The sequence below is a fragment of the Ammospiza nelsoni genome, chromosome 6 (genome assembly GCF_027579445.1).
Source record: "Ammospiza nelsoni isolate bAmmNel1 chromosome 6, bAmmNel1.pri, whole genome shotgun sequence".
Classification (NCBI taxonomy): Eukaryota; Metazoa; Chordata; class Aves; order Passeriformes; family Passerellidae; genus Ammospiza; species Ammospiza nelsoni.
Genome location: NC_080638.1, coordinates 47535521 through 47550198, shown reverse-complemented (window position 1 = coordinate 47550198; position 14678 = coordinate 47535521). Strand labels below are relative to the sequence as shown.

The 14678-nt window shown below is 47.4% G+C and overlaps 1 protein-coding gene across 1 annotated transcript in view; it reads left to right on the top strand.

Annotated features, from left to right (window-relative positions):
* Nucleotides 1-1836: 1836 nt before the first annotated feature.
* FOXN3 (forkhead box N3) overlaps nt 1837-14678 on the top strand; it is a 204535-nt gene continuing 191693 nt past the window's right edge. The window contains exon 1 of the mRNA XM_059475184.1: nt 1837-1936. The gene's annotated coding sequence lies outside the window, so the exon portion shown is untranslated. The remainder of the gene's footprint in view (nt 1937-14678) is intronic.

Genomic DNA, 14678 nt, shown 5'->3' with positions numbered 1-14678 from the left:
CCATCACTCCAATGGTTATCCATCTGAACCAGGAAACAAGCCTGGAAGAGGAGCCTGGGATTGGGTTCATTCCACATCTTCCAGTTTTTGTCAGTGCTTTGCTGTAAGGGCATTCAACAAGCCAGGCTGATCTATCCCAACACAGTCTTTGAAAATTTTGCAGAGCTTTTGCAGAGCAGTCAGTAGAAAACTTTCAACTGAACTGAACAAGGAACCTGTGTGTCTTACACAGGAATCCTGTGGGATGGGATTGTCTGTGTCACCAAAACCACCTACAAAATGAAAACTGTAATTCTTCTCAGGAAACCCCAAGGTTTTATATTCACTTCTAAATAAATTGAGCCCATCCATCCATTGAAGAGGTGAGCATCGGGGAATCAACAGGAGGTTTTGCCATCTGCACAGGCGAGCAATGCTCAGGGACATAACCAGGACCAAGATGGGGGCAGGGAGAAGTTTTATCCCAGAAAGTTTTACAAATGGAAAGGCTACGCTGCTTCTACAACCTATAGCAGCTTTTAAAATCAACTTGGAGACAGCAAGAAAAAAGGGCAGAGGAACAATTTTCTATTTCCTAGTAGAGCTGTATTTGATACAGATAGAAAACCCTATTCCTTCTCTTTTTTCAAATCTTGGCATTAAAATTCAGAGTTGATACTTTTTGTGCATTGTTGTGCAATGTGGTGGTGCAAAATCTGAGTCTCCTTGTATCATGCACACAGCAAAGCATGTTGATCTAAGGTTGGCAATCCTGTAGAGTAGCAGAGTTTGGGTAGGCAGGAAAAAGAATTGGGAGGGGATAACAGCTGTCATTTTTTCCATGTCCAAGCTTGTGTCCAAGAAAGAATGTATCCCTTAGGGGAAAAGAAAAAATCTCATCCCATCTTGAACCAGCCATTCCCACATTATGATAAATCTAAAAGGATAAGCTAGGCTTTTCCTGAAATCGCTACAGCAATCACATACACCTCCAGTTGTCCTTCTACAGGGCTGGTTAAAGAAAGTTCACTTAAAATTAATAATTAAATGTCCATTACAGGCTTGACAGTCTCCAGGTGTGTGGCAGTGCTGATGGCACCAGCTCCCTCTGAGATCCTGCCAGCCTTTGCACTTGCAGCCAGGCCTCCGTTCAGCCCAAAGCTCCCCCTCACCCGCCTTCATGGCAGCAAGGCAGGACAGGAGGAGGAGGCTGGAGGAGGCTGGAGGAGGCTGCAAAGGGCCCGAGGAGCGGGCAGGAGGAGGCAGGTGCACCCTTGGCATTGCAGCCTCTTCTGGCATGGGGAGGTTTCTCTGTTTCAGCCCTAAATACGATGCAAGGAGGTGTCAGGCCTCAGTGAGGCTCCCGGCGGGTAAGACGGTAAAAAATAACAGTTTCAGTTCTGCATGTGTCGTTTTCCAACGTGTAAAAGACGCTCCGGCGGCACGAAGGCCGTTCCCAGTCGCAACGCGACGGCCAAGGAAGGCGGCCGAGCCGTGTGGGCACCCGCCGGGGGTTGTGCCGTGACGGGCAGGCCCGGCCCCGGGGGGACAGCGCGCCCGAGAGGAGTCCCCTGAAGGCAAAGGGACAGAACACGTGGGACCTGCATCCTCCGCTCGAGCCTGCTGCATCCCCGCACAGCGGCAGGAAAACACCCCCGAGGGAGCAGCGCCTCTCAACCCGCCCCCGCCAGCTTCCCGCTCCCGAAGTTTTTCCTTCGGGGCAGCCCGGCGCGGGCACCAGCCGCCGGCTCCGGGGGCCGGCTCGGCGGGGCGGGGCGGGCGGGCGGCGCTAGGGCCCGGCGGGGCGCGGCGCCGCCGCCGGGGGCGGGCTGGGGGCGGCAGCGGCGGCGCGGGCTGCGGCTGCCTCCGGCTGCTCCCGCCGCGGGGCGCGGAGCGGGGCGGCCGCGGGGAGCGCCCACCACCCCGCGGCGGCGCGGGAGCCAGGACGCGGACTGAGGTAACGGCGGGGGCGTTTCGCGGTGTCATCGGGAGCGGGTGCCCGCCCGCCCGGGCTCGCCGCTGTCGCCGCGCCCCGTCCCTCCCGGACCAGGGAGCCGCGGCCAAACTTTTGGGGCCTCTGGGCCGGCGGCTGCCGCGGGCGGGCAGCGGCGCCGCCCCGGGGCGTTTGTGAGGGCTGCCCCGCGCGGCTGCCGCCGTCCCGCCGCCGAGGAGCCCCGCCGGCCACGGGCGGCGGGGAAGGAAAGGAAAGGGCGCCCTGGGACGAGCCGGTGAGGCGTGCGGGGCGGCTGCTGGGTCTCAACCCGGGCGGGCTGTGCCCCCGACAGGGCGGCCCGAGGGCTCCGGCCCCGGCTCGGCGGGCGCTGCTGGGGCAGCGGCGCAGCCGGCGGCGGGCAGCCCCCCCACCGCTCCCTTTTGTTCCTGCGTGCCGCCGGCGCTTGGATCCCCGCCCGGGAAGAAGCCGCTCGGTACTTCCCGGGCTCCGTCTGTGCCTGCACACCCGCCTGAAGGGCATCCTCCTCCGGTAGTGTTGGCCTGTCAGAGCCGCCGGGAAAGGGATTTTCCCCTTCTCACAACAGCTCCCCGTTGCTTGTCGGTCTTCAGCGCCGGCTCTTCACTTAACTGGACTTACCGTGTGTTAATTCCTTCACAATGTATGCGAGTGTCCCTGCGCCCTGGAGAAGGATTTCCTTATTGACTTGCCGACTGTGATGCGGCCAGGTATTATTCACATCATCAGAAATATGCCTGTGTAAATCTGCTCGCACGGTTACAGTGCGGCTGCTCTTAGAGCCCAGTTTGCCGAAACTTTAATTGCAGCAGGCGATGTTGTGCCGGGAATCCATTTCCGTCAGGGCGGGCCGGTACTCCGGTGGGATAACGGCCTCGCCGAGGCGATCGCGTGTCACGCAGGGACAGATCCTGCTGTTTCATGGGATGAATCAGAAACAGAAATCAGCCAACAATGACAATGAGTTTGTGTGGTTTCTAAAACAATTTGACGTGGTAACGTCTGTTAAGGGTACAGTAAATGGGGCAGCAAACCCCCAGTTTTCTCTGGCACAGCCCATGGATCAGCCGGTAAACAGCGTAAACTGTGATCACTTTGCAGCCGAAAATATAAGGCCTTGCAGCCCTGGCTGCCGGAGCGTTACGTGTCATTAAAGTGGCTCTCTTGGAGGAGAGGGACTGTCCCAGGAGCTACAAAATCTATAAACACTTTTCTGATTGGTTTAAAAATTTAGACACAGGAAGTGGATGGTATCTAATAACAGACAAGAGGAGACACTGTTGTCATGGAAACTGAGAAGACTCCCCCCCCCCCCCCCCCCCCCCGTGTATTTAAAAAAAAAAAAATGCAGAAGAAAAAAGTCTGCATATCATCAGAAATGCCTGCAGACCGCCTTGGCTGCTGTTGCCTTTCCCACAGCATCTGTTGAAACCTGAGAACATGCCTGTCAAATCAAGGTCATTTTACAATAAAACCCTGCACCGCCGCCTCCCTCTCTCCTCCCTGGACCTTGTCCCACACTTTCCATCCAAGGAGGAGTTGAGGAGGTGCAGCCACCTGTCCCATGCCCACTGGTGTCCTGCCCCAGCCTGGCCTGCTGCTGAGAAAAGGCTCAAAGCAGAGGGATCATGGGGCTTAAAAGGCAAAAGTAACAAGGGTTGAGTTTTTTACAATTGGATGATCAGGCCATGTTTCTTTCCATGGGCATCTATGGACCTGGGAAATAAAGTTGGGATTGATTTCCCTCTGTTCCTTTGTATTATGAAGCTATGTTAAGATATAATGATTTGGAGTTGTCTATTAAGTCTGTTTCACAGATCTGCATCACCTATTAAAAAAAAAGCAGTGAATGACTTTTGGAAGCCCTTTGCAATGCTTTTAAGAAAAGAAGAAAACACATTTCTGTTACAGCATGCTATGAGGAGAAAAGCAGAGATATGAGAATAAAATATACTTCATTGCTGCTGAATGCAGCATGAGAAAATCAGACTATTATTGTCGTAAATTGAAGTTTTACTTTGCTGGACTATTGAAAGTTTATTGTGTGTGAAAGGAGAGGCTATTTTGCTTTTGAAGCAGCAGAGAGCTATTTCACAGCAAACTCACAAGAAAGGTGTTAATGTTTTTGCTTATTTTCTTGGGCAGCACCCGTTGATTTCAGATGTTTGTGATAGAGAGAGATGCCTTTGAGTATTCACCGCATTTTGTCTAAAACATTTCCTTTTGTTCTTCTCTTTAATCTTCATTTTGTAGTGACCAAGCTGAGAAATAGCACTTTAGTGCTTCACCCGCTGTATAAATCATCATCATTTTGAAACCTTAAATGACTGGTTTGCTTGCATATTACACTTTTTGTATTATTATTTCTTAAGAGAACCAGAGGCTGATAATCCAGCCTTGCAGATCAGGAGGAAATCTTGCAGGGGACTGAGGTGAAGATGATCAGTAACCTCTTTACCCACACCCTTGGATCTTGCTGTCCAAAAAACCCAAGCAAGGCCTGACTTTAAAACTTGGTTGCAGGCAGAGCAGGCTGAAGGGATGGTAGGGGCAGAGGGAGCAATGCCTGCTTCTGGTTGAGGAGTCCCTGTTGGCAGCTGGGCTGGCACCAGGGTGCAAGAGGTGGTGGGCAGAGGCTTAGGGAGCCAGGCAGTTGTTTAATCCAGCTCATTTCTGGTTAGACAAATGCTGCTTTTAATTGCTGTGGAGTTCAGATGGAGAAAGTTTGGCTTGGTAGCAAAAGTGTGCTGTTGCTTCTAGAGGCGAATTTCCTGTTGTTGGGAGCAGCCTTATCGGCAGGAAGGTTCAGGGGCAGGAAACGTGTCGGTTACTTGTTTTTACACATTGAAGGAAATGAGCTGGATTAGGTATCTCCAAGGTTGACCCTTCATCACCCTCCATGTCTGTGCTACTTTATTTATCTCTAATGATTTTAGCTTGTGAAAGTTTTATGATGTCAGGCATTCCCAAGGGAAATGCAAGAAGTTAAATGCTTGTGTTGTCCTGTCATTTTTTTGCTGTTATAAGAAACCACCCCACCAGCCTCTCTGGGCTATGTTTTCAGATGTGTCCAATTTGCAATTTTTACCTTTTTTGCCTCATTGCTGATAATCAGCTGGGCTTTTCTTTTTCTTCCCCCATTAAAATGAAAGATCAAAAAATGCACCAGTTATTTTACTAATAGGAGCAGTTCTTACAGTTCTGAACTGCCTTTCATCATGGATCATAAATCACTTTACAGAAATTAATGTTCTAATATCCACAGAAGTTGTGGGAGCATAGGAAGCTGAAACTTAGCATTTCACATGGACTGCACAAAGTTGCAAGGCAAATTAGGAGCAGAGCTGGGAGTCAAATTAATTGCCCCTTAATTAGCAATTGCTAATGGATTAAAACTTAGAAAATATGTTCACGTTTCTCAAGTGTACTCATGCTAATGGACCAGTGTGGTGTGTGTGTGTTTGGGGCGTGGGGCTGGGGGTGAGAATAAGTAGTGGTTCCAGAAAATGCCAGTTGTTTTCTGGTCTCTGCCCAGCATGGCTGGGATGCCAGGTTGGAGGCTTGTAAGGTTAGACACAGCTTTGGATGAAGGTCCAGAGCAAAGGTGAGGGCTGCAGTTTAGCTCTGTGTGTTCTCATAAGCAGGGAGGCTCAGGGAAATAAACATTTCTCTGATGTCAGCTCACAACGGGGTTTTTATGGTGTTAAGCTTTGCAGAGGGTTTTGAGGGGGAAACATTGGAAAAGTTATATAAATTTGTGAGAAGCTGCCTGGCATGCTGAGTAGATTCAAGTGGTGGGTTTTTGTTGTAGGAGATGTCTTGGTGTGAGGAGCTGTTTCTGGCAGGAGAAGCTGCCAGGGCTGTCTGGAAGCCTAGACTGGAGTGGAATGGGACTGTTGTGGTTGATGCTGGAATTTACCAGTTCATGACTTTAGATGTAACACAATGCAGTGTGACTTTGGCCACAATTTTGACATATTTGTAATGAAACTGCATTTGCCTTGTTACCTTCAGTCATGACCAAGCCAAAGTAAAATTGTAACAAAACAATGAAAAAAAAAAAAAAAAGTAGTCCAAAAGTAGTCCAGTGTTTCAGTTAAGTATAAAATTACAGCTGTGTATTTTCAGAAGTGATCAGCTGATTCTGGGAAACCAGCCTGAAGTTCTGCAAGGCAGGGCATTTTTTGGGAAGTGATTCTGTCCTAGAGTTTGGGAAATTCTTCCCCATTTAAAATGCCTCAAGTTGAGCTGTGAAGCGTAAGAGCAACTCAAGCCCTCCCTAAACTCACTGTCAGACTTTAGATGCCTTTGACATCTGTGGGACTTACAGCTGTTCTGAGCTGAAGCTGGCTGTCTAGCCAGGAGTTTGTACCTTGGGTGTCAGTGTGGCCCAGGAAGGAGTGAGGCTCCCTGTGTTCCATTTGTTCCCCTTGGGGATGGGTGCAGGGCAGGGGATAGCCCTGCTCTGGAGGTGTCTGGTGAGGGGGCCTGGGCAGTGGCTGGAACTCACCACAGCTGGACACACAGCTTCCAGGTGGGCTCTGTAGGGCCACCTGCACCTTAGCCCAGGCTCTGGTGGCCCCTTGCTGGCTGGGGATCAGTGTCTCCCCACTACTCTCAGGGAGGTACATAGGGGACACATTATGCTCTTACAAAAGTCTCCATAAAATGCATCTATTCCATAATGTCTGGGAAAATTGGACAGGCTAAGTCTACTGGAGGCAAAGCTTCTACTTATTATGTTGGACAGTATTTTGTTGCTCTTTTATTTCTTTTGTCTGTAGTCTAAGAGTCTCTGCTGGAGATGGTTTTCTCGGTGTCCACACTGACTGCAGGACAGACAGATGGCAAGGCTGTGACCTCTGATCAAGCTTGGTAGGTGCCCCTGAATGGAAAGATCTCCCTAGATGGTTAACACTGGGATTTTTTTTGCAACATTAGCAGGAATTTGTATCAATGTTAGCTGATACAATGAAATTTCCAGTGCTGAATGTTTTACATTTTACTGGAAATAGATTAAAGCCAAATAAAGACAAGTATTCCAGCAGTGGGATGCATTTGGCCTACACCAGTTTCTTCCTTTGCCTGCCTCCCATGTTCTGAGTTGTGCTGGGACCCTGCACTGAGCTGTTTGCTCAGGCAAAGTGTGAGATTCCCTGGTGGGATGCTAATGGCAAAGTGCTTACCTGCCACCAGCTTGCTGATAGAGCCTGCTCACCGTGTCTGGGCACATTTACTTGTGTTGCAAGGAGAGCACTCCAGATGTCCTAACAGACGGGACTTTATGTACAAGGCAATCCAAGCTAGACCCTGGAAAGCATTTTACAGAATGGCAGCTTTGTTGGAAATTGCTTTTTAATACTACATGGCAAAGCCCTTGTTCTTTTCAGTGCAGTTCTCTGCCAGACCTTTGCCTGCCCCACTGAAAGCAGTGGCCTCGAGTCTGCTGTGGCTCTGCTCTGCTCCCAGGCTCATCAAACCTCCCCTGTCCAGCCCTGGCACCCCTGCAGAGCTGCTTTCTGGTTTAGCTCTTGGGCTTTGTAGTGAGGCTGATCTTTTCCCTGGACACAACTTCTGGCACAGCACACAGACATGAACTCCCCAGCCCATCCATAGAGAGCCTGCTCACTCTTACTTCCCTCAGTGAGATCTTCCTGTGGACAATTTAATTGCTGGCTGGGCTTGCTGTGGAGAGGAGCAGAGGCATTAGGAGGGGTTATGAGAGGTTATTAGAGATGGGAGGAAGCTGTAGGTCTGACCCATCTAGATTTAACTGATTTATGTCTCATTTTATCCTCAACTCCAACTTGTTTTGAACTGGGTTTTACAGTAGATCATTTGTAGAAGCTACTCAATTAATATGTTAATTTTAACACCAGATTTTGTAAAGCTTTTATGTTGGAGGTGGTGAAAGGATCCAAATGTTTTGATCCTATTTCTATCATTATCTTCACTGTGTTTTTCTTACTCTGTGCTTTGCAGAGAGGAGTGAAATTTTAATAATTCACTAATATACTTTCACTTCATTAACATTTTATCATTTTGGCATGGTGCATATGATGAAGTCCTTAGTACTCTCGTTAAAGACCTGATCTTGCCTCCACGTTCTTGCAGCCCTCCAGGTGTGGAAAACCCTAAATGCAGATGTTATGTTATTCTAGTTTTTTGAAAAGTGCTTTTCTTTTTTTTTAAATAGATATTAATCTGAAAAAAAAGCATATAAAGTGTTTTTTTGGTGTTTTTTTTTTTTCTCTATTTTGATTTTTTTAAAATAAACTGGAAACATTTAACATTTATACAAAGATAGCTGCAGTGGCTAGGTCATATCCACTAAGTGCCAAGTCTCCAGCCATTACAAAACTTCACTGTGTGGTCCAGAGAGTGTGAAGATGCAGGGTGTTATTGTGGTATCCATTGCATCATTTTATACTGTTTAGTGTATAAGCATGTTTAGCTTAAGCAGAGATTTACACTGGTGTTAAAATGGTTATGAAACTTTCAGCTCACCTGGGATAGCACAGTGCTTGGTGTTAGGGGGCACAAATAGCAAGTAATGCTTCATGTAATCTTGGTGATTCAGTACATACATTTGCAGATGTGCCCTCCTTGTGTTAAACATGTGCTTTTTAATTGTGCCTGAATTTGAAATTGGTGTTCAGCTTTCATGGTGGCTCTCCTTCCTTTTTTAAATTCTTTTTTTTCTCTATTTTATTGTAACATAAATCTGCGAATTAGTGAATGATTTGTTACTGTCAGTTAAATATTGTTAGCATACCAGATTATTTCAGGTATATTCAGAAGGCTTAAGGAGCCAAGCACTGGCTTAGGAGTGTTCAGTGGATGGATACACAAGGCTGGAGAGTGGAAGGGAACATACTGAGTTGGGAACAGTGGAGAGCTAAGGCAAATGTAAGAATTTCAGGAGTCATGTTTTGAAAAGAATGTGGCTGTTGGGAGTCCAGAGGGCAAGAGATCACAGTAATAAATACGGGAGATGTTGAGGGAACTGGCTGAAGGTTTTTACTTGTCAAATAGAATATATTTGCTTTTAGAGGCACCAGGACAGAAACTCATCTCTTGTAAATTGGTGTAATGCCATTTGAGTTAGTGTAATGACACTGACTTACACCACCTGAAGGTGTGTCAGGTGGTATTACAAGAAGAGTGAGGCTGTGAAGAATGGTGGAACTGGAAGAGGTTATAGGCCTGGGCAACAGGGAGCGTGGAAGTTTGTTCAGAAGGGATAGAGAGGCTGGGCAAGCAAAGGAAGTTCACAAGGTTCATTACAGCTGTATTGGGTTTGATTTGATGATGAGATGCCCAGCAAGAGATGTCATAAGGCAGGCTGGGACATGGGCTTGGCTGGAGAGGAGAGTCAGTGACAGAAAGTACATTTCACATTGGCACAGTAGGAACTGGTGTCACAGTGAATAAGATCATGCCCAGGGTGTGGAGGGCATTCAGAATGGACCAAGACTGAGGCCACAGCAGGAGCTGGGGGAGAGGATCTGGAGGTGCAGAACCATTGCCAGACAAGGATGAAGAGGGCCAGAGGACAACATCTCACAAAGCCAAGATTGGACAAATGTCTTTGTGTCTGAAAGGAGGAGTAGCAGAACCATAAAATATTACTTAGGGTTAAGAATAGAAAGGGAATGACACTGACTTCTCTAAAGACATGAGCCATGAGTAATCTGTACTAGTTAGTAAACTTAGAAAAGCTGAACCATAAACAAGCTACATCTTCACTGGTATGTCTAATTTTCCCCTCCTCACTTCTGTTCCTGCCAAGTAGTCTCCTGTAATGGTGCAGCAGACCTGCATGTCCTGGGGGTGGTCACAGCAGCGTCCCTAACGGCGCTGCCGCAGCTGCGCTGTGCCGAGCTCTGCTGAGCTCTCCTGGGGTGACGTGGCCCTGTCAGCCACTCACCCTGGGCACCCCCAGCTGGGCACTGTGCCTGCTGCCCCTGCCATCCCAGGCAGGCTGCAGACACCTTGCTCAGGAAACTCAGAGAGGTGCTGGGAAGTCACAGTGTCCTGATTAAATGCACCAGCATTGTAGCTGCAGTTGCTGCACCCCAGATATTGGACCCCAGGTCGGGGAGTGGTGCAGTGCTGAACCACCTGTTGGGTGGAGGGGAGGCAGCAGATGGGTTCCTGCTGGGTTGCTGTGTCTGGCAAGAGCAGGGCTGGGTTGTGATGAGGAAGGTTTGAGAGAAACATTGCAGCTTCAGTTTGTGTTGTGGCTGAACAGGACATCTCACTCGGGATGTAGTAGCTTTATGCAAGGAGGAAGAAAACACAGACTGGAAGAAATGAGGTAAAATGTGGGGAAAATGAGATTAAAATATAGGAAAAATGTAGAAATTAGGCATATGTATTAGTATGGTCACCCTTGTTCATGAGCCCATCTCATTACTGCAGCAACTGTAAGCCATTCATGGTCCTGGGGCCCAGTGCAACAACTGCAACCAGCCTGACTGGAAATGGGACTGACTTAATTGTACCAAAACAAGAAAAAAAGACCCAAAACAATCCAGCATGAATTGTGAAAAGTTAAGTGTTTTAAAAATCCTTTGGTTTTGCTAAGCCAGGATACCATTTCTGACAGGTGAGGAAATCCCCATTTTCTCTTGGTGACTCGGGTGATCTCCCAGACCAGCACCTCAGAAGCAGCCAGCCTGGGTGGAACAGTCAGTGTCTTCAGAAACAGAAGTCAGTGTCTTTAGAAACAGAAAGCATTTTGGCTTTCCAAGTGGACTGGTTTGTTTCCTAGTTGTATGGAAAGCTGCCATTGCAGCAGTTTGAGAAAATAGGCTGAGCATCTTGAAGCCAAAATGGTTGAGAGTGTTTCCTGGGGAAGGCAAGGAAAGATGTGGTGAGCTTGGAGGCACAGTAACAGATGTGAAGCCTTTCACTGTGGGTCACTCTGGGTTCTCCCCAGAAAGCAGCAGTTCCCCTGTTGCAGTGCTGGGGCTGGGAATCCGAGGGCCTGCTCCTGTTGCAGTGCAGTTTGCAGGAGGCAGAGGACTGGTGTGTGCTCCTGCAGCAGCCTTGCTCCCATTCCTAGAGGGCTGACAAGGAGGCCATGTGCCTTCAGCTGTTACCCAGGCTGATTAGAGACTGTGGCTGTAGGATCAGCTTGTCTGGTGCTTTGTGCCTGTTCCATTGAAGGAATGGAGCAGATGAGAGGGCTGGACATGAATATGTCGCCCTCGAGCCCCTTTTTAAGGGTATAATTTTACAATGCTAGTGGCAAAGACTTTTTTTTTTAACCAGGAAAACAGTGTTATCTTTCCTCAAAGAGCTGAAGGAAACAGCCTTTGCTATGCTGATGTTGGGAATAGTATTAGTGTTGCCCACTTGCCCTTTCTCCCTTTGAGGGTTGTGTTCCAAGCTCTGGTGGACTCTACCCACTCCCCATATGGTCTGCACTTGGTTTATTTGATCCAGGCTTCCTCCCACCTTGCCTTTTGTGCTCTCTTTCAAATGAGGATGCTCGATCATGGTGTGATGTGCACAGTTCAGGAAGTGCTTTGAAATCTGGAGCAGAATTTTTTGGTAGTAATTTTTATTCTGAGTTTGTGTTCAATCTTGCTTGCTGCTGTTAGCTACTGCTAGTTCTGTGGGGATAGCAGGTGGGACCACAGAGCAGCAGGGATTCCAGGCATCCCTCAAAGACACAGTATGGAAAAACAATTTTCTTTCTGACCCCAAAAACTTACAGTCGATGTGAGGTATTTGGAGCAAAAAATCTCTCCAGTACAGAAGTCTCTCTACCAATATAATTATTTGTCCTGCTTTCATGTTTCACATGCTTTATTTAAGCTCCTGTCACCCGCTAATAACTTAGGGACATTGGGGAAATTTGGAAGGTATGCACAGTACTATTGGCATTTCTCAAGCAGCTGCTACTGGCCTGCTTATATTCAGTGGATTTCCTACTGTCAAAAACACTTTTAGCACATGAATGAATGGGCAGGGAACCACCTAAGCATTGATTAATATTGACAGAAACTTCCCTCCCACCTTTCACTCATTCAAAACAACAATGATGAAGGCAGCAGAATTCAGCTCTTGGGCTATTGGAAAGAGATGGGTTTATTTCAGAAATAGAGCTCTCCTTTGATGGGGTCTCTGGAGTGCTAGTGCTGGGAATCATAGAACAGTCTGACTCAGAAGTGAGCCACAAGGATCTTTGGAGTCCAGCCCCTGACACTGCACAGAATTAGTCCCAAGAGTTACACCATGTGCTTGAGTGTGTTGTCCAAACACTTCTTGTACTCTGTCAGGCTTGGGGTTGTGACCACTGCCCTGGGGAGCCTGTTCCAGTTCTCAGTCACCTCTGGGTGAAGAACCTTTTTTATATCCAACCTAAACCTCCCCTGACACAACTTTGGGCCATTCCCTCAGTCCTGTCACTGTCATGACAGAGCAGAGGTCAGTGCCAGCCCCTCCTCTTGCCCACAAGGAAGTTGTAACTGCAGTGAGGTCTCCCCTCAGTCTCCTCTTCTCCAGGCTGAACAGACCAAGTGACCTCTACTAGTCCTTGTATGGCTTCCCCTCAAGGCTCTTCACCATTTTGTGCCCCTCCTTTGAAGGCTCTCTAACAGCTTGATGGCTTTTTTACATTGTCACACAGAACTTGAGGTGAGGCTGCCCCAGTGCAGAGCAGAGGGGGACAATCCCCTCCCTTGCCTGGCTGGCAGTGCTGTGTCTGGTGTCCCCCAGGACACGCTTGGCTCTCCTTGCTCCAGGACACTGCAAACTCAGGCTCAGCCTGACCCTCAAGAGACCCCCAGGTCCCTTGTCACAGCACTGCTCTCCAGCCTCTCATTCCCCAGTCTGTCCATGCATCCAGGGTAGCCCCACCCCAGGTGCAGAATCTGACATGGATTGATTGTTTCCAAATGCAAGGGGCAAGAGGTTCAGCCTAGGTGGGACATCTGTGGGTGAGGAAGTAAGCAGCATGGCACTTTGGAAAAGCTTCCATTCTGGTGCCAGTATGGGCATGAACACTGGCAAGAATTGAAGCTTGTCCCTTCTCATGCCAAAATCTATTGTTTGTGGTAGTCCTAGCTGATTTCAGTGAAGATTTTGCCTCAGCAAATAGCTTGGCATTTGATCATGTAAATAGTTTATATTTCAATTCCACCTTTGCATATTCAGGGGGAGCTCCCTAGGGATACAGTGGCAGTGGTGTTATGGATGCAGAATTTGGTGCTCCATTGCTGTCACTGATATAGTGATGGTGATAATGATTATCACTAACTTGTATCCCAGTGGTAGGTAAAGTGTTAGAATTTGGCTATCCTCAGAAATTTTTGCACTGTCAAGTGCATCTTCCATTAATACCAAAGGTGATTTATGTGACTGTTCCCATTTTGGCAGTGTGAGTGATGCACATATGGCTCTTTGGAGCCAGTGTGTGAGAAGATCTTGTAATACACAGGTGTGCTGCAACCCAGATTTTTGTTGTTGTAACTGTGATATCTTTATTTTGTTCTGAACAACAAAGAAACCATTGCTTGTTTGCACAAAATTCAGCATTTTACTGGCCGATGAAGGGAGGAGCACAGGGCCAGACTCGGGCCCCTGAGAGCATTGTATTTGTCTTTATTGACTTGCAGTCTCTTCAGCCCATGGACTGATCTCAGAGTCCTGTGACACTACAGGAGCAAGTAAAGATGGGCTGTCAACACACTTGTTTTGTGGTGGGGAGCTCTGATGTGCCATGACTGAACCCAGGTAGCAGCCTTTCCCCAAGTTACTGTCATCGAGTTTCTGTCTTGGCCACCATGCTGTACAGAACTGCAAGAACAGAGTTGTCTTTATATTTGCTTGGCTGAACTTCTTAAGGAGGAAACAGACAGATGTGGACAGCAGGATCACTGAAGACTTTTTTTTAACAGCTAGTAAAGCTAGCTAAGCCTAGCTAGCTAGCCTAAAAATGCCTAAGTATCAGTCTAAAGAACTGCTTTGTCTGTGAGCTTCAGAAGAAGGAAACATGGTTAGGCTATAGAAATGCATCTACAGAGTTTATTACAATATGTTAATTACCACTGCCTTTAGTTATCCATCATTAATAAAGTGATTTACTTCAAGGTAAGAAATGTGCATTTTCATGTATCTTTGTCAGTCAGAAGCACAAGAAGATATTCCTGTTCTACTTCTATCTTGTGGTATAAAATAATGCAACTCCATTGAAGTCAGAGGTGGATAGCTGGGGAGAAGGCAGCTTCCTTTTTTGCTAGAGAGCTTTAATACAACATTGTTTTATTTCTGCACATTAAAGTTAATAACACAGCCAGTGTATTTTGGAGTTAAGTCTTTCTAGGATCTCTATATGTTAAATATCTGTGAACAAACTTTATAGTTGCTTTGTAGGCCCTCACGATATATCATTTTGAGCCACCTTCTATCTATTACATTTTATCTGCCTGCAAAATCCATTTCTAATTCTGGCCATATCTCCTTTGCGATCACTTGCCAGAAATCTATTCCCAGGATTCTCCTTATTTTAGTGAAATATCTCTGCTTCAGCACCTTTCCCAAGGTGGCTGATCTAATCAGGGCACTATCAGTTATCATTTCTCATTTCCTTTGCTAGCTCTGTCAAATGCAATGCACAGTCTAACAGAGTGACATTCAAATACTCTCAGTAACCAAGGCTTATTTCCCTTTTTTCTGCCCTGCAAAACTTGGTTTGTATTAGGCTTCTTAAGCATAT